Genomic DNA, 20,461 nt, shown 5'->3' with positions numbered 1-20,461 from the left:
TTGACAGAGTGTTCAAGGCACATTTCCTATTGCTGGACTGGTTTGTTTGATAAGGATATCCGTCAGCACAGAAAAAGACTAAGTCATAAAAGAAAATAGTTTCTCTCATCCTCCCTGGCTTTTCTCTTCATCCTCCTTTCAGCACACGGCACGGGATGTTTGCTCTGTGCCTGGGATACTCCGTGAGCTGCAGGGACATCCAGTCCCCATGGCTGTCAGAAATTAGTGTCCATTTACCCTCAAGAGCTCAGCTAAACTTTTCTGTGGGATTGTGGAGTTGAATCTGTCACTCTCCTCCTAATCTTTCCCAGCACTACACAGAAGTTTAATGAGACAATACCCAATTTAACAAATGACAGCTCTGCTGTTTGCACTCTCTGGTTGCAAAGACTTTTTCTCTCCACCAAGTGCTGGGGAAGGTATGAGGGTGTGAAACAGTACAACACACTGGGAACTAAAAAAATTCACTAAATGGGGGGGAAATAAGGTTTTTTTTTCTCTTCATAAAATACTTTGGCTTAAAAAACCCCAACCAAACCCTCAGAGTGAACTGGAAGTCTCCAGGGTGTTCTTCCTTATCTCCAGAAGTGTTGGAATTTATGATGGAGCAGTCCAGACTGTTTGCCCTGATTCATTTAAAGCTCTGTGGCTGCAGACAAATCCCTGCCCAGATCTCCCAGCCATCCCCTGGCCACACCAGAGTTCTAAGGTGCACCGAAAAAACCTCCTTTTTTTCCATCTCAAAGGCTTTTATCCAACTACATTAGGCAGTCACTTATTTCATGAGTGTGGAAGTAATGGAAATGGAATGTATTCCTTCCCCGGAGCACTTCCCTGGTGTTTGTGTGGAGTTCATTAAACCTGAGGAGGTTCTTTGCCCTGGTGTGAATTCACACCTGAATTCGTGCCCAGCTCCACAGGTAGCCTGACTGACCCAGTCAAGTGTGCACTTCAAGTTTTCACTGTCTCTGCTTTTGGAGTGGTTTGGTTGTTTTTTAGTTTTTTTTTTAATAGTATCAGATTTAATTAGAATTTCTACTCAGGGGGTGGGGTCTGCTTCTCTGAGTCAGTGCATCAGAGAAGAAAAGCTTCACTACAAATGAGAGGGACACTGAAAGCAGAATTCAGGAAAATCATCCTGCCTCTTAATTAAAACACAAGTGTTCTGTAGGCATCAGAATCACAGGCGCATATTGTCCATAAAATATCTATTTTCTCATGTCTGAATGAAAACTGTTTAAATATCAATAGACAGAGAAATAAAAACTACGTTGGTTTCGTGTGTGCCTTTGATGAGAGCGTGAATGAAATCATCTCAGGAAGGAATTAAAAATTGATGTGGATACACAAATGTATCCATTTTATAAAAGTGTTAAATAAGCATTAATACTCAAACAATGGGGAATCTCCCATGTGTATGTACATATGTCAGAATTGATTGAGATTAGAACTTAATTACAGAAAAAAATATATCTTAAGATATAAGTTAACATTAAATGTTATTGACCATTAGCATTTTTCAGCTATTTCAAGCCTTCTGTCTAAAACTCAAATTATGGACAATAAGAAGCTGTTATACCTTTCCTGAAAGGGACCTGAATAAAGATATTTTTGACTTCTTGTTTCTCCTTATTACATGTTGCTTTCAAATATTTGTGAATTTCTATTTACATAAACAGGCCTGAACAAGTTGAAGTAAATAATTGGAGTGGTAGCAAAATGTGTTCTGTGAAATCCAAATTATACTCTTCCATAGTCTTAATTTAATTTCAGGAAGTCACCCAGAAGGTGTCTTAAAAACCCCATTATCTAAAGTTGCTTATATTAACAATTTCTGCTGTAATAACTTGAATTAAGAAAAAAAAAAAATAATAGAAATCAAAGTCAGGAGAAACATTTTAGTTGCTTCCCAGGGTTCAAATAGCTGTAGATGTTTAATTAAAGAGCTAGAAAAAAAGATTTATTCCCTTTACTTAGTCACTGCATCTGTCAGTAGGGAGGTAGACAATCAGCCTCTAAGTTTCTAGGTAACATCTCATTTCAGCTAGAAGACAAATAGGAATGAAAGATATTTAATACTACATAGACACAGTGAGAAAATCCCACAATGAAAAGGATGCTGGGATTTGGGATGTTAACACGTGAAATATGTGCAGTGAAAGCTTCTCAGTTAGCAATCTCCTCAGTAAGAGACTGAGCCATGCAGCATTTCATCTCTGGGGAGGGTTTGCTCTGATTATTATAATAATATTAGGTCATGCAAATAGAGTTTGGTATGGAAGACAAAGATGACAATATCTGCAAAGAATAATTTCCACAATGTTCTCAGGGTTTGGATTTTTTCCTCTCCTTTCCTCATTCACATGACACACTACCATAAATATTGCACACAAATGATAATACTGTATTTTCTAAATTATTGAAATGAAACTTTGTGGAAAGAACACAGACATTCCCGAGGAAATAGCTACTTAAATTCTAATACATTTAACCTACTTCAATTTACAGCAGACACTTCAGCATATCTGTGATGAAATCCTCCAGCAAACCTGTTCAGTGCCAGTTGAGTTTAAACCGCACTCCGAAGAGGTGCCAAGGAACACACACTCCTCAATTCTCAACTCTGCCTTCCAACTGAAGCAGTCAAGTTCCTCCACAGCCTTCTCTTGTTCAACCCCCTAATTGCCAAAATGAAGTGAAAGTAGATGTAAAGTGACTAATTATGGCCTGCCTGTAACGTCAGCACACAACTGGCAGTGTCTTTGTGGGCGCTGGGTGCTGCTCCGACGGCATCTGCTTCCACCAAGAAACTGTGCCACATGTCACGGGCAGACAGCGACTTACAGAACACTCCAGTACAACTCTTCTTCCCTGTCTTCACAAGCCATAATCCACATGAAGGAGTTCGAGAAATAACCCTCATCTGCAGGAGTTCATTAGAAATAGCTCCTTTATAGCTCACGCCTTGCTGCAGCACGCAGACCCCCCCGACTTCGGCGAGCAGCTGAGGGGACGGGTGAGCTGCAGATGACTCTCAGCAGCAATTGCTGTGATTGCTAACCTAGATCATAATCAGACACCAGAAGCACCAGGGCCTGAAACAATTTCCCATCTATTACCTGTTCATTGTAGCAGCTCTCCATCACAGGGTGTCACAGCGACACACAGGATGCATGGCAGGAGGACGAGAATAAGCTTAATCAAGCTATTTTCATTTCTTGCACAAAACATTTAGTTTCAAATACTCAAGACAGCTAGAGCTAAAAGGCTGGCTTGCTGAAATCATCTAAGGTGGTAAATATCTTCCAAATCCACTTTCTTCTACCCCCTGCTTTCCTCTCACACTTTTTTAGGCAAAGCTTTTTTCCTTTTACCATCGGAGTAAACAATTTTCTTGTTCTGCTTTGACATATTGATGTTCCAATAGGTGTTATTTTCATAAAAACCTTCGTCTTTGCTTCCTCTTTACCACCTCTGAGTTCCACACCCAGAGAGCCCAGGCTGCTCTTTTTGCAGGATTTACTTCCATTCCTTCTTGATGAGAGGAATAGTGATAATGCTTTAGTAGTATTAGTTAATTTGATAATACCTATGAATTTGGGTTTTATCCTATACTAGGCACTGCTTTCCACTTGTTTGAGTTTTGGTTTATATCTCTGTATTTGAAACTTTTAAATTCCACATCAGAGTCTCACAGCAACTGAAAAGAGATCTGGTCAATCAACCTCCCACTAAAGAGGGATTCTCTGGAAAACTCCTTCTGGTAATTCCTACCAGGAGCCAGACACGCAGAACTAAACATCTTTAAAGAGTGGAAATTCCTCTGAGTACATTTTGGGGGCATATGGGAGTTTTCCAGTAGAGTCACAGCAGAAGTTCCTGTGCTTCCCACTATCCATGGGAATATAGCTGCACATGTCTCTGATACAGAAAGACATCACAGAAGGGAGATAGAAATGGTTGATGCCTGGATTGCTGCAATATCAATTAAGGCAAAAGGGCATTAATTAATCAATGTTTTTCCCATCACCAGGCAGCTGCAAGTTTCCTCTGTGGATTCTCCACTGGTGAAGGACTAGGAATTCCCATTAGGTTTTTCTCCACTGGAATGATAACTGACTCATCTGTTGTTCTCCCCTCAACCCCCCCAGTCCTGGTAACTTTTCCTAATGGGACTCTCAGCAATTCTTTGAGATTTTGGCAAAGGTCTTTCAGATTGCTACAAATGTCTGTGGAGAGAACACAGAGGGATGTGCAGGCAAACCCCTTGAAGAGACAAGGGGAAGGGCCAGCCCAAAGAGTGGATATTTACATTCCCCACGTAGCAAGGGAATAACAACATTAGGCTAAAATTATAAGAATCAAATATTCCTTGCTGAGCGTATTCAAGACAAGCTCAAACTGAGCACTGTGGTGTTAGAGAGAAATTCCAGCTAAGAAATGCACATAAACATTATTTCTTCTCTTCCTTTCTTTCTCTTGCCTTCTTTTTCTCTCTTTGTGTCTCCTTCTGAAAGCACAATGTGGAATTTGTGTGTGTTTGATGGTTTTTGTTCTCCAGCTCCATAACAACATGAAAACTCTCTCTGAACATTTAAATATTCCACTTTAGTAGCTGGGTCCAAATCTGAATACATATCTATGGCTTGGCCCCCTGCTGCTTAAAGTAAATTGCACTCAGATCAAATTGTGACCCCCAGAAATAGAAGTATTTATATTGAAAGAGAACTGAATATTTACAAGGGTATTGTTACAAACCAGAAAATTATGATATAAATATGATTACACTGTATAAGTCAGATAAAATCTACACAATCCTTTTCTTTAAAGAAACCCAAAATGATTTTGTTTCTGAAGTACACATAAAAAGAATTTCAATAACACTGTATTTTCAGACCTTATTGTTAAAGGATCCAAGGAAAGTTTTTCCCTGGTTCTAGCATTTTCTTTATAAAAGCTGTATTTCAGACAAAGTCAGCTTGGGTCATTTAAAGTCCCCACAAGGGACTGATACTTTGTGAATGGTATTTTGAATGTTTTTGATATCCCAGTTTTTGTGATCCCAGTGTGTCTTTATTTTCTGGACAATTCAGTTATTCTCTCATGCTCTGACCCTATTATGATATTGTTTTTCCCTTCTCTTCACTACCCTGCTCTGTGAGAAAGCTCTCCATAAATTTGATATAAATATAGTTCACATACAATATCTATAACTTAGTCAACTTCACAAGGCATAAAAATAGCAATTTCTTTTTCTTTACTCCTCAGTTCTTATTTTTGTACAATATTATCCATTCACTATGTATTCCCCTACAGCAAAATGAAAATATCCCAACCAAACCCAACAGAAAAAACAGACAAGCCCTTGAAATCCGCTCTATCCACACCAACTATAGGATAATTTTTTTGTGTCCTGGGTTGCCTTGTGCTCTTTCACATAATGCATCAATTTAAATGCAGATGGCCAAGGAGAAAATATATTTCTGCTCACACTGCTCATGTCCCCAGCATCCAGAGATGGATGTGCCAAGTGGGAGCCCAGAGCAGGGTGCTCAGAGTTCCACCCAAGCTGGCCTTGAACACAGATATTATAAATGCCTCTCTTATGTGCTGGCACAAAACCAGGATTCTGTAGCGCCTTGGGTGTGGTGAGTACTCTCCTGCCATCCATTTACTGAGAGCATAACTGCACTTCCACAGCCGAGCCTGGGCAGTGCATCTCTCTGGCAGATTTTCATTCATTCCCTGTCTCTCTTTTCAGCAATATACATTTCAGCCTGTCAAGGTTTTTGCCAGAACTCCTTGATCTGCACACCCTTCTCTCTCTCACTCTTTGGGTGCAACTCATCATTGTGACATGATGGACAGAGGAGAGATACACAGATCTCACCAGCAACCCAAAATATGTATTTGTAGTGATCCCAGACACAGCTGTGAGCAAAGCTGCTTATAGGACTGCACTGTTCTACGGCTAAGAGGTCAAACAAAACTTGAAGAATTCCAAGATAGTCTTGAGGAGATAGCTTCTCCATAACCTTGTCCTGGTGGTTGTCCCACTTGGAGAGGGAATTTACCCTTCAGAAAGACCTGACAGGTAAGATGCAGCAGGGCTGAACACAAGTGGCACTGTTGGATCTATTGTGAGTGCATCAGCATTTGCAGCAGCTCTCTCTCATGTCAGGAAGATGACAACAACCCCAAGGCATTAACAGTCTAAATTAGACAGACAACGTGGCTGAAAAATTGAATATCTTACATAAAACAGGGGAGGTCAAAACTCAGCATGGTGATGCTAAGTTATCTCTCTTGGCTGGTAGACTTCATGGAAGAAATAAGTTTATGTATGGGCTGCCTCCTCTAATTCTGAATTCTCAGAGCTTAGGAGTGATTGTTTATCTGCTTACAGCCTGCAGGGATTTGGTAAAATAGCTACAGCATAAAACTGAAAAATAATTGAAATAAATAAAGTGGTACCTGGCAGCATCCTTGTTTATTCTGTGCATCTGATATTAACATTCGGATGTCTTACGCTCGTAATACATAATAAGAAATGAAAATGTCATAAAATCAATACCTTCTAACAGCAGAGGGAAATGTCACAAATTATCCCATTCTCATTATAGTTCTCAGACAGTAATTTTACAAGCCTCCAAGGGATTAGGAAAGCTGAGCATATTTTTGCTCTACCCTCAGATGTCAGTTTTATTGTACATGATCTAGGCAGGGAAGGTTCTCTGCTCCAGAAGTTAGAAATCAATTGTTTTGCCAATGAGATTCTTTTGCAAGGCTGTTAGCTGCCTTTGTAAGTGTGAAACTACCAAATTCTGCGTCCCTGCTTAAAATACTTTGCAACACAAAATTACACTCTAGCCCCTTTGTGGTACAGACTCCTGCTGGGTGCACATAAGGAACGGAGAGCTGCGTTCCTAATAAGTAAACTTGGCACTTTCTAAAGAAAAGAGATTTATGAAATCTGTATATTTAATTACTCTCCCATGTTTTCCTAGGAGGGGTGTTTAATGAGGGATTAGGGTCTGCTTGACCCTGCCTGGACAAGAATGAGCCAGGAGGAACTGGTCTGTCATAATCCCAATGATGGCATTTGCAAACTTTGTTCGAGTGCAGTGGATGCTCCACATAAATTAAGGTGAAGCTCAGCCTTGTGGTGTCATCTGTGCATATTTCACCAAGCTGATTCACTTTACTACTGATCCTAATCCTCTGATCAATCAACCTGCAAATGTGGTAGCCCATACTCAAACTGCTCTGGAGACAACCAGGCACAAACCACCGAGAGTTCCAGGATCTGCTGTCACCCACCACAGGCAGAGCCAAGCCCGCCTGCACCACTTGGCTCGACAACACACACTTACTCCTTGCAGCACAGCAGAAAACCAGATGAGGCCGTTCATGTCACAGCAGCCAGACCACAAGATATTGTCACGGAATATCCTGAGTTGGAAGGGGTGCATTGGGATCAAAGTCCATCTCCTGGCCCTGCACAGGACAGCCCCAAGAGTCCCCACCATGTGCCTGAGAGTGCTGCCCTCTCAGGATCTTCTACTTGTGAACCTCTGCCAGGTTCAGGATTCTGAATTTTACATCACATTGAGAAATCTGAGGAAAGACTTTTGTGGGAGTCAAATGGATGTTTTGGGAACACCCTACACATTGAGGATTCTTGGACCCAGAAAGGTGAGTCATACCAAAAAAAACCCCCAAACACCTCACAAAATGCCACCAGCAACAGCAGAGGACCCAGGCTTTGGGGATAGCTCCAGTTGTGGATATACCTAAAATAGAAACTGCCATTGCAGTGGTCTGGAAAAGGATAATACCTTCTGCCTAAACCCAAAATGTTTTCATTGTGAAATCTCCCCAGTTTTGACAGAGATTTCAAAGCAGGAAATTTTGCCAATACAAATGTTATCCCAGACCTCCCCATCAGAATATAAACTATTGTGCAATACCCAGAGCTAAAGGAATATAGCTCGTACAAATATGACAAGGCTCTGATTTTTAATGGAATCTCTTTCACAACAAAATTTCAACCAGAGAATTTAGTACTTATTTGACTGTAGGTCTCTGGAAGTTCAGAGGGTTACATAGTGTTAAAAAAAAAAAAAAAAGTGGCTGGGATCAAAGCCTCTCTGCAAGGAAAAGGCTCAATGTGTTACTACAGAGATAAATTGTGAATTATCTGAGACCTCTAAGTACCTCTGAAGCTCAACACAGCATATCATTCCTTTGAAAAGCCCAGTTTTCAAATAAAGGCTATATTAATAAAATATACATTAGATTATATAACTTAAAAAAAAAAATAACACTGAAGTGCTTTGGAAACTGGAGCCAAACTCAATACCAAGCCCTTACTGTGAGTTATCGGTTTGCTACAAAGGCTCAGAATTTTAACTATGGAATGAGCAGCAAAGGCCAATTAATTAAATAATGTTTCAGTATTTAATGGACTAATTTGTCAGCACAGAATATTGTGGAACCAAATTCTAATCTCGGCCCACCAACTCTGAAGCCCTAAGATGAAAAAGATCAGTCAATATCCTGCACTTCAAATATGAGAACAAAGAATAAACTCTCCCCCTGCAGTCAAAGTGAGACTCCCCAGTCCCCAAAGTAAAAAAACAAAAAACTTTTTGCCAATAACAGATGTGAAAAAAATATTCATCAATCCTTTCTAATGTTATACATTTTGAATATATGAAAGAGAAACGTGTTAGCTAAACAGAGATAACTGCAGTAGAGAGCAGAATGGCTGACAAGATGAATATCAGATGAAAATGACAGCTGTTACAATTAAATTCAATATTTATGTTTTCCTAGTTGAAAATGACATCTTATTTAAAAACAAAATTCTCTCACCATCTGAGGGAAAAAGCAAACAACTGCCTTTTTTTTTTTTTTTTACTTTAAAAGAAATATTGTAGGAAAAGCTCTTTAAGTTTAGAGTCTTCTTTTTTTTATTGGCTCATTTTTGTTTTAATTTCCAGATGAGTTCTTTTGAGGCTTGTGTGTTTGCAAGGATTCACATGTCACTCTACATAAAAAAGGTCAAGTGCCCTCCAATATAGACCCATGTTTTTTCTCTGAGGGATGATTGTGTGTTACTGAAATCAGTGCAGCAACAAACCCAGCTTTAGAGGCTGCCAGAATTTTTGTGTAGGTACCTTCTACTGAGTATTTAATCTATCAAAACCTTCCTGGGGAGTGGTGCAGAGGAGAACAGGACACATTCCTCTCTCTCATTATGGCTATCTCGAAGATGCAGAGGAGCAGAGTCCAGACCACCCCCCAGTTTTGCCACTGGCTTTAATTTCACACGCTGTTCTTGCCCTCCATTCCTGCTGCTGGAAGAGCTGGTCCTGTTGATGTGATTAGAGGGATATGGCACATAACAAAGCTGGCTTGCACTACAAGGACATTTTTATGCCATAAATTCCTTCCAAGTGTGGCAGAGCTACCTCAGGGCAACACTGTTCCATCCCTCAGGACTGCTGGATTTTTAAAAATATATATATTTTTCTTTAATCTCAGGGTTTGTGTTGCTTAGTGACTTTTTTTCCTCTCAGGCACTTGGCAGCACATCAGCTCCAGAAATCATACCATTTTCCTGACCTTTAGACTCTAAACTAAGTAAAGTTTGAATCTCTTGGTTTTCTCATTTTTTGTATTAGTTTCTTTCCCTTCTTTTGATCGTATTAGAGCTATTAGAGTTTTCCTTTCACACTATAACCCCTGGATTTATCAAATTAAATGCTGTTTGGAGGGTTTGGGATTTGTGTTCTGAATCTTGTTGTTGAAATATTCCACCTGAAAGCTCAGCTATGAATCATTAGGAATCACTTAAGTCTTAATGATGTCAAGCAATTAATGAACAAAAAGATACAGCACAAGATTCAAAGAGATGCACACAGTAATAATAAGGAAAATGTGCTTTCTTCAATGTAGGAGGACTTGATATCCCAAAAGTGACTTTGAATAAGCTTGTCATTGTTTCCACCGGTTTTGCTTTTGAATATGACTTCTGCTACCCATTAAAATATGTAATTAGTGTTTATTTTCAACGCAACTGACACCTGTAGAACATGGACAGACTGGCTGTGCAATTATGTCAACGCTGTGCAGTGACCTTGAATTGTGAGAGAGCCAGCTGCCAGAAAAAGAAATCTTTAATTTCATTGACTCATTAAATTAAAATCATTTTTAGCAAAAATAATCATGGATGAATTGCCATATGTTCTTGAAACTTAGGAGAATGGGGAGATTTTTAAATAATCAGAGTGCAGAGCTGTTCTTTTGAACTAAAATGTTTTCAGCATTTCTATTTCAGCTACATTTACAGCCCAGTTGAACATAAAGTTCTGAAACAGCAGGAAAAATTAAGTAAAGGAATGAATGATGCTGGGAGTTGCATGCTGTTCACCAAGAGATATAAGTGAGAAGTCTGTAGATGAATAAAATATTAAAATACTAATGTAACTCTGTAAGAAAAACTTAACAGATTGCAGAAATAATCGTGACTTTTTTTTTTTTTTTTTAAATACTGATGATGTTTCCCTGAATCAAATGTAATGCAAGTTTTAGAGTTGAATAAGATTCAAAATGGAAAGATAAGCAACAGAATCTGGTGCAAGAGACTTACAAGATCTTGTTTGGAAGAAAATCCAGATGAACAGGGGCACCATCTGTTCTCTTCCAGTAGTTCCTGCATTCATCACCACAGAAATTATGGCCACTGAGGCACAGATACACCAATCACAGCACACAGAACTGGAGGAATGCGGGACCTTTGGCCCAAACCAGAATGTTTCTCTGTGCACAGTTCCTCTTTTTCTCCTCTGAATCTTCTAAAACACATAAATAGACTCACTGGATTTAAGAAGGCTGTAACATTATTTCTGCATTTCTATCAAAGTGAGTTCAGATAATGGTGGTGAGACAGACTGCAACTTGAATTATAAAAGTCTGGCAAAACTTAGATAACAAGAACTGAAAAGCTTACCCCAGGAAGAGACTTTTGAGATAAAAAGAGTTATATCAAATAGACAAAGAGACTTTCAGAAAGTTCAGCATTTTCTTCTGCCTTTACTGCCCACCTAAGTTATTCTTTCTTTTGCATTAATTCATATCATAAGCAACTATATTGTACCAAGAGCTAGGACACAGCCAACTCTATTTTGAGTTCTGTATTCAAATATTTTTACTTTTTTCTTCATCCAAGGACAAATTAGTGATCTGTAATAAGCAAAGTTTCCTGAAAACCTGTCACAATGCTCTTTTAAAGGAATACCAAAGAGGTGACTTCTCTTGTTAAATTTTGTATCACTGTTGATGTCTTAAGGAAAACCTAAATCCAGATCCCAGATTCACCCCAACCAGAATCATTTCTGATCACACTCTCTCTCTGAACGTGACTTTCTGAGGACTGTTTCTGCTCTTATTCTGAGACATTTCACTGAATGTCTCTTAAGAAGCAACAGCCAGATCTATTTGTCACTTCCTGAAGAACAGCTCCTGAAGTCAGGCAGTGCCCCCCTAACACAGACATCTCTGCTAATCAGTGCTGAACTTTAGGGGAAGTGATTTGTTTTGTTTCATCCAAACCCCCGTGGTTGGAGGAAGAGCAGCTGTTACAGGCTCGGTTTGCACACCCATTGTTCCTTTGAAGGGAATCTCTGGGACTGCCCATTGATCTCCTGCTTTTTGTTATGATCACTGAAAGTTTTCCAGAGCTCATTGCAAGTCATGTTGCTAGCTGATTTCTGATAAAACAAAACTGCCGCGAGCTGCACTGGGGAAAAAGAGAATAGGTGATAAAGAGAATATTATGTTTCATTAGATGGTAAGAAGATATGTCAGCTTCAAAGATGAAACCAAGATCATTATGTGAGCTCCTTTTGTTAAATAAATGATGCTTAGAAGAACAGAAATGGGAATCAGAACTTAAAAGTAGATAGTATAAAAATACGGTAATTTGTTACAGAAATATATTATACAAAACTCTATATTATTTATTTCTTTAAAAACTCAGACTGGGTAAATGGGATATTCTGGAAAAAAATAAATTGTGCCTTCTAGATTGAAGTCCACGTGCAGATTATTGGCCTGAGCTCCTTTGATCTACCTTCATCCTCAGCCAGCACCTTTTTTTTTAAAGTCAGAAGTTACCAGCTTCAGCTATATTGCTGTATGGATTTTTTATTTCTTTTCTCAAAAGAAAAAATTGCCTACACAGATATTTGCAAAACAGCATACAATTTAAAGCTGACCTATCAACAGTTTCTTCTCTCTCATTGTGTTGGGAACTTCTGGCAGAGTGAGGGACTCAGGAAAGCAATGCCTGAACATAAGGAAGCTCAGCAAATCCACAAAGTTCTTTTAACAAAGTTTAGCAAGTCTTGCTATGAGTTAATAGAAAACTATATATGTTGTATATGCACATTGCTGTACATGCAAATATACAGGTAAAATATTAAACAATCATGAAAGCAACACCTGGGCACTGAAGTATTTCATTTAAGAGAAGCTTGCTGCATGAATTCGTTTCTAAAATATAAAATTGGTATTTAAAATTCCAACAATCTTCAGAACTCCAGGATGCTGAAGCCAGAGCTGTGTCCCTGCAGCACAGGAAAGCAAAGGCAGGAACTCACTTAGCCATACTGACAAAAACAACCAGTGATTTTTTCCTGCTGAGCCCTGTATGAGCTGGAAGGATGAGAGCGTCCCCAATTAATTTTGTCCTTCGTTCCCTGACAGAAGGTCCCACGCTCTCATTCCAGCTGATCAGCTGCTTAATGTTGCACATCAGAACCTGCAGCAGCCATTAGCACCAGGGAGGGCCTCAAATAGCTTTGGTCAATCAATGTAAAACATGACCAAATATTAATTACTGCATTTAGCCTGCCTAAAACCTACTAAACTCTGAGGAAAAAATGGGATTTTGCTGCTCTTATTGATGTGCTGGTTTAGAGACCTCCAAGGTGAACACAGTGATTTTAAAACCAGATTGAATTCTTGTCCACAACACCACAGCATTTTAAATATCCCAGATTTATCCTTTTGGAAAATGAATTCACCTAAAATATAAACCCACAAATGTGCCCTCAATCACTTCAAAATTATTTTTAAAAGCATCTTGAAAATCAAGTTATAACCTACCAGATTTTCTGTTAGAACAAATCCAAACTAAACCCCAGAAGCACAAAAGAAATCAGAACCAGCCTGTAGAAAGAAAATGTTCAGTAGAGCAAAGCTTAATCTAAAGAAGTATCTGTTTACCCTGACAGTTTCTTTCTTCCCTTGCTATGTTTTCTTCTATTTTCTATTATTTTGGAAACTCTTTCTGTCTTGTCAGAAAAACCACTCATATCAAAGCTGTATTTCTGTGCCTGCATATTCCTGTCTAGTCATATTTGGTACCTCTGCATATGACAGCTTGTGTTTCGTCATTATTAAAAATGCAACAAAAATTGCAAATTCCTTAATTAGTTGTGGCTGAAATTCAGTATAGAATTTTATTGTATTTGAGAGTCACACATCTCAAACTCAGCACCATTCTGCACCAAGTTTGGCAAATGGGAAAATGGGATCACCTCTTCTCATCTTTGCAGTAATTATCTTCTGTTTAATACCATCTAATCCCCAGGAAGGTTTTTAATAGTTTCCTGTTTTATTTGGAGACAGGTACAGGCAATTAACAGTGTAACTGTACCTTGATTTCTTTCCCATGTTGGCCCAAAATTCCAGGGAAAACACATACAAAAAAATGTTACCAGAAACCAGGCAATTTCTGTTGGGTAATGATGTCCTGAGCAACTGTCCCAAATTATTCAGTACTTGGGATCTGCTGGATATGGCTGAATGTAACTAAAGGTTAAGAGGAAAAACTGAATGTAAAGTGCTGATAAATTGCAAAAAACTGAATGGCCAAAAGATTTTTTTCCCTCTGATGCAAGATATGCAAGGGCAAATTTTGTAAATTTTTCTTGAATTGAAGAAGAGAATGGAAGGTGAAGCAGCTGGGATAATTCTTTGTGCCTGCAAACTCCTAAATCCCACCCACTTCATCATGGACAATTCACTCTGTGAGCCCCGAATAATACACGTAACAGCTGTAATATAGAAAAATCCACAGTATGTGACAAAGGCAACAGAACTACATTTGAAACCTTTATCTACAAGTGCCAGGGATTTCACAGAGTTGAAACAGAGCAATAGTTTTTATAAAGGATTTCTTACTGGTTGTGAAATATTCACAGAAATCATGACAATTTTAGAACAATTCATCCCTCAAAAAAAAAAAAAAAATCACAACCAAAAATATGTTAGGCTTATTCTGTTTTATGGGCTTGACTGAGTAGATAATGTAGATTGCAAAAAAATCCAAGCTGAAATCCTTGTTCATCCTCAACTCCCCACGTGGAAGAAAAAAAAGCCATAAAAGAGCTTAAAGCACTTAAAGTGTGACTTAGTCTGCTTTTAGGTATTTTAATTGTAATCCTTAAAACCTTGCTCAGCAGCTCTCTAGACATCTGAAGTTCAGAAGTCACTTTCCTAGGAAATTCCAGTTTTGTTCCTGCAAATACCTAAAAAAAAAAAATCTGAGTCTGGAGCGCCCTTGGCTCCTCAGTTTGTGCCAAATCCTTGGCGTGGTTGTTCCTGACCCAGTGAGGGGGCAGTGAGTGCACTCCTGCCACAGGTTTTGCATCTGACTTTGCTAAAATCTGTCCTCCAGCCGAGTTTGAGCTGAATCTCCATCCCCACTGCAGCCTGGGAGGAGCCAAGCGTGCAGCTCTCAATAAAAAGGGAAAGCACGAAAGGCTCTGGCAGCTTCTGCTCTCACACACACCTTCCTGCTGAGCTGGAAATCACTTCTGCAGCCAAAGAACAGCAAGAAAACGCTGCTCCCACAAACGATGTGGGCAGTATCTGGAGAAACGGGGGAGGTGTTTTTATCTCAGCTGATGAGTGTGCTTATCTCAGACTGAAAAGAGAAGCAGGAAAGGAATAGATTGCTATGACACAGTCTAAGATGCTGAGTTCCACACACGACTTTGGAAATATTGAAAAAACTCTAGCACAGATTCATGGTATCCTGCACATATTTCAGGGATATCTGGTGTGCAGAGAGAAATTCGAAACCCATGGGAAGTGAAATGGAGAAGTCCCTTACCTGTTGTAATCTGTTAAGTCTTGCCCTTGTAAATTGACAGAAAACTCTTGTAAGGAGCTATTAATTTATTAAAAGTTAGCTAGTCCACAGCCTAGCTAGTCTAACTAAGAAAAGTCACTGGGTAAACTGCATTTCTCTGCTTTTCAGAAGCCAAAGAAAATAAAATCACTTCTCAAACAATTCAGCAAGATCAGAACATTTTCCTGTTGCCTCAAGTTACCAACTGAACAAAACCTCACCGTGGCTTCTTTAACATCTCAGTTCTGGTGTTTTTCTTCAGAAAACAACAGATAAGATGCATGTATATTTTTCAGAAGCTGAATCTTATCATTTTTATAAGGTCAAAACTGAGCACAGGAAATTGAAAACTCTGTGGAGGAAAATAAAAAACACTCTGTTGCAGGTGTGCTGATTCTAATGTAGGTTTTGTTTGGTTCTTGGTTTTTGTTATTTCAGAATTGATTGGACTTTCTCCTAATACTTTATTCTTAAAAATGTAACCTTTTTCTTTAGAGTTGTTACTGTTTGAATTGCTTGATATCTTACAAACCACACTCAGATTTGTTTTATAAATAGAGAGAATGTTATCTAACCCTGAGCCCTGCAATGCTGCTGATACAAAACATCTTCACTCCTAAAGCTGGATGAGACTCAGGATTATAATTTTCTCCAAAGTTTATCAAAAAACAAAGAATATTTTAATCTTTTTTGACTGAGCTTTATTGTTTCACTGCTTTTTTTCCTCTTCACTACTTCAAAAATTACTCTGCTGTGATAGGACTTCAGTTTTCTGCAAAAAGGGTTTGCTATATATATCCTGCAAAACTATTTACATTCATTTATAATCACTGAGGACACTTGATAAGTGTCTTTCCTTTACAATCAAGAACCATGCATTTTCCCCAGAATAGCAGTGGCTGTTTGGATATCTTTTTAAAGCCACGTTTCAGTCACATTATTTGAACCAATACAGATAAACTCATGACCTTAATATATTTGAACATGCATCAGTTACCAAAGACAGAAGAACACACAGTTCTTTAGCAAAAAAAAAAAAAAACAGACAAATAACCATCAATAATTAAATGCTTCTAACTTTCAATGGAGTGCTTGCTTTTCCTTTTATAAATACAAATTAACTTCTTTGTGGAATGGACTATCATCTTTTCATTTTAGGATCAGGTCTGCAGAGTGAGGATCTGATACCATTTTCCAGCACCTAAAGAGATGGTAGGGAACTGAGCACATCCTATACCCCTTTGAGACAACAAAAACTGCTCAACTTAATTTAATGTCCATTTCTTACCCCCTCCATAATTCTGTCCAAGGAGTGTGAACTAACAGAAAGGGTATTTATAATGGATGATAAAGTTATGATCAATACTCATGCAAAATTTAGCATCTGACTTAAAACTGGTTGATAGAATGCAAAAAAAGGTGAATAATACACGAAGTTCCTCCTCCATGAGTGCTGCTTCACACCCTCGAAGATGTAAAACCTGTTCATTTAAAGCATAACCCACAAGTATTGCAAAGATTTTAGCCTTAAAGAGCTCAGATAAGGTGAGAAACCAGCCAGCCCAGGAGCAGAGTTAAAAGGAATTAGAATCCCACACTGGAAGGAAAACCGTTTATGCTCTTCCATGATAAACCTTAACAGGAGTGGTTTTAAATCCATAGCATGGGGAACAGGCAGCACTGAGCACAGCAATCCTGCTCTCCTGCAGGTTCTGAAATTATTAATGAGCTGCAGGACCCAATCTGTTATTGAATTAATTATCATTAATCAAATTTTCCTGACTCCAGTGAAAGACAACCAATGTCTGGATGGACACAGCTGTGTATCACTTTGATGTGCAGTTTGGGTTTTCTACTCCTTCGAGACATCCATCTGACCCAATCCAAGTCAATCAACCATTAGATAGATTTTTTTAGGTATTTTCTTTAGTTGCTGAAGAGAAACAAACCTCTTTAGAAGCCAGGCTTTCTCTCTGCATTAGATTATTCATTTTGAACCCTTTGGGATGAGTTATCATCTAGATTTTCATCAGTTTTACATTAGATATTAAGAATGAACTTAGACAACAATCTCATACTAGTTCAGATTATTTGTATGAAGTGAGATGTGAAACAAATAGAATTTGTCAAGCTATTTTAAACAAATCCTTTTCTCACACTTTCATTTTAAAAATAAACTGCATTCAGTATTAATGTCACAATATTCATACAACATTAATTGTATAATTCCAGGGTTTTTTTCTCCCTTTTCACATTCATTTATGAACATCAATCATTTGAAATACATGAAGTAAAAATAAAACAAATGAGACAAAAAGGGAACTAGTCTTGATTTAAACACTGCCTTGAGAAAGCTCCTCCAACAGTCACAGCCTGTGTCAGAAAAGACATCCTGTAAGTGGTTTTTCAGGTTAGACAGAATAAGTCCATTTTACCCTTTGGATATAATGCTATTTCTTCCAATAATGATAGCTGTGGCAATTTTTATCTTCCATCCTGTTATTGAAGGAGGATTAAGATATTTCTAATGTCATACGAGCACTCTTTGGGAAAGAGTGATGGTTATTAAAAAAAAGTGCTCTAAATTTAGATGATTCAAAGGTGTCAGGATCCACATCTAACAGACAAATTTAGCAGGCAAGGACTGGGGGATGCTGAGCTGCTACTGGTCCAGACATCTCCTCAGATGGGAGTAATTTTCTTTGAGGACAGAAAAAAGAAATAATCATGGAACAAAAGTACCACAGAATATTGACCTTCGGCTCTCTGTCAGCTTTGGTTGATTGGATGAATATAGTCCAGGAAAGGTTTAACAAAATCTTACACTCCATCTTCTTTACCACAGGGAAGACAGTGAAGTGATAATGTCACCATTTTACCAATTTTTGTAGTTGTAATCAGTTGTTCACTTTTTTTTTTGGTACGGAAACAGAATGGGCTTTTTGTTTTTAGGTTTTAATTTGCTTTTTTCTTCCTTACAGATTAATTCAGTTCAAGTGAAAGCTGGTCCATCTTCCTGAAATTGGAGACCATTACAATGGGCTAAACCCTAAGTTGCTTGGTACTTCAAATGCTAAATAAATGGCATTTGTATGTCTCCAGTGAATGTTGCACTGTCTGCCAGCGCCACCACTCAGCTTTCATTAATGGAAATCATTGCTTGAAAAGCTGCTGAGAAACTCAATTGTCTTCTGAAAGCTGGGAGGTGCGTTTTGCAGAGGTGAGAAGCGCAAGGTTGCTGTGAACACACACGAAGCGCATCCTGAGCGCCGCGCTTCCCCCAAGGACGGAGCGCAGAGCTGCCGCCTCTTCCAGGGCTCGGAAGCTGGGGAAGAAGGGCAGCAGCATTCCCGGTGTGTCTCCTCCTGAGCTGAAAGTCAACAGGAGGCAGGAAGAGGTGTGAGCAGCTTAGTTCAGCTGCTGAAGGAGGGATCCTCGGGCATTATCAGCCGCAGTTTGCTTTTCATAGGCTCTATTCGATTGTAGGAGAGCAGCAGGGAGAGTCCCCAGTGTCTCAAGGGCAACGTTTCTCGTACATATTTAACAGCTTTGGGCTGAGCCCGGCATTTCTAGAGAGGTACTGAATCAGGGGGATGGGAAGCAGGACAATTAGTTTGTCAGGAACAATGCATCCAGCTTGGCCAGCATACCAGGGCAGGAAGAAAAGATAAGAGACCTCTGATAAAACCAGGGGGAGTCTCAAACAGATATCCTGAGAACTGGCTCAGACCAGTCTCAGAGGCCAGGGGTACAAAAGAGCATGTGCAGGGGAGAAAGGTGAAAAGTTCAGGATGAGGAAGACTCCTGACTTCATCAAAAAGACCCTCGGAGACCCCTACCAAAGCCACCAAGCCACACTGCGCAAGCGCAACGCGGATGTAAATGACTTTTGGGTTCATTATAATACGAAGCGAGGCTGGGCGGGGCTAGGTGATGAATATGTATAGGCGTGTTGCGAAACTTAATGAGTATGGAACTTGTAACCCGATAAATACCGAGCTGAATGCAGCTGTCGGCCCGCATGGCTTTGGAGGAGCGATCCCCCGTGCGTCCCAGCGCTGGAAATAAACATACCTACTTTACTACTTCTTTAGTAGTGGAGTTCTGTCCGCTCTTCAGTACAATTCTCTTTGAGCTCGCTGTCTTGAGCAAGGGCTCAGGACTGGACTCCGCACCAATATTGGCTTTAAGCTCTTGCACTGGAGCTTCTCTCCGCTGCCCCAAAGCGGCGCCAGTGGGATTATCACATACCCCACGATACACTCACATTTATAATAAAGTGCCGCCAACAGCCTCTAAAAATAAACTAACCCCCCCATCAGGTCATACACAGCTTGCTAATCACAGAAGAACACCCAAAGACCCATAGAAATTTCTGTTTCACTAGCACAGAATAATGGAATATCAACAGTCACAGTATAAATATGTGCATAATGACGCTTTATCTTTTGTGTACAGCAAGGCCCCGTTCGTTATCTCTTCACAAACAGTTCTGATTACGCAGTCTGACGAATGCATTTCTCTAGCAATGCTGCAACAGATTTGCGGGCAGAAGTGTGTGTATGTTGCAGAAAGAGAATCTCTCAGGCTCTTTCAAATGCAAAAGATTCACTTCAATTCGCCAGAAGAAGCTAACTCAGGTTTAATAAACACTTAGGTACCAGAGCACTAGGTTCAGTTCAAGTTCTCTGCTGCTACAGCCTGAAATATTTATAGCTTGTATTCAGAGTTTTCTCCACATTTATATCCTGCTATTTGAAAGATGTTTGCATTTTCAAAGAAAACAGTTCTACCTGTGTTGAAGAGCTATTCAACACATAAAAGAATATATTCCCCAAGCTGCTGCTAGAAATATGACTGACAGAAGAACAAGTACATTCTGGAAATCTAAAGAGGCAAATTTTCATAGAACTATTCAAGAAGCAAAATTAGTGACTAGAACTATATATTTTTTTTTTTTTTTTACAGAGATAATCTTTGCAAACTTTTCTTAGCTACAGCTGAAATAGCAGAATACCAAGAAAATAGAGGTATATAGGATTGATAATGTATCATTAGTTTCTTTAAAACCAGATTTTTTCAAATAGTACGTGTGGCTCAGATGAACTGAAAATATGAATTCATGCTAATACTTTCTACTTGTAAAATTTTAGATATTATACACTGAGATTTGCAATGCAAACTCAGGCTTTCAAAACAACAGAGATATGGTTAAAAAGAAACCAACCCAAAAAACAAGATTTACCCTCTCCT

General features: G+C 39.1%; 1 long non-coding RNA gene across 1 annotated transcript; it reads right to left on the bottom strand.

Annotated features, from left to right (window-relative positions):
• Positions 1–201: 201 nt before the first annotated feature.
• Positions 202–19,075, bottom strand: LOC116451238. Its single transcript, XR_004243146.1, has 3 exons — positions 18,790–19,075; positions 13,650–13,652; positions 202–212 (listed from the first exon to the last, which is right to left on the bottom strand). It is a non-coding gene; the product is annotated as an uncharacterized LOC116451238 (long non-coding RNA).
• Positions 19,076–20,461: the final 1,386 nt, after the last annotated feature.

The sequence above is a fragment of the Corvus moneduloides genome, chromosome 14 (genome assembly GCF_009650955.1).
Source record: "Corvus moneduloides isolate bCorMon1 chromosome 14, bCorMon1.pri, whole genome shotgun sequence".
Taxonomy (NCBI): Eukaryota; Metazoa; Chordata; class Aves; order Passeriformes; family Corvidae; genus Corvus; species Corvus moneduloides.
Note: the sequence above shows the minus strand (reverse complement) of the source record. Positions and strands in the feature narration are given on the sequence as shown.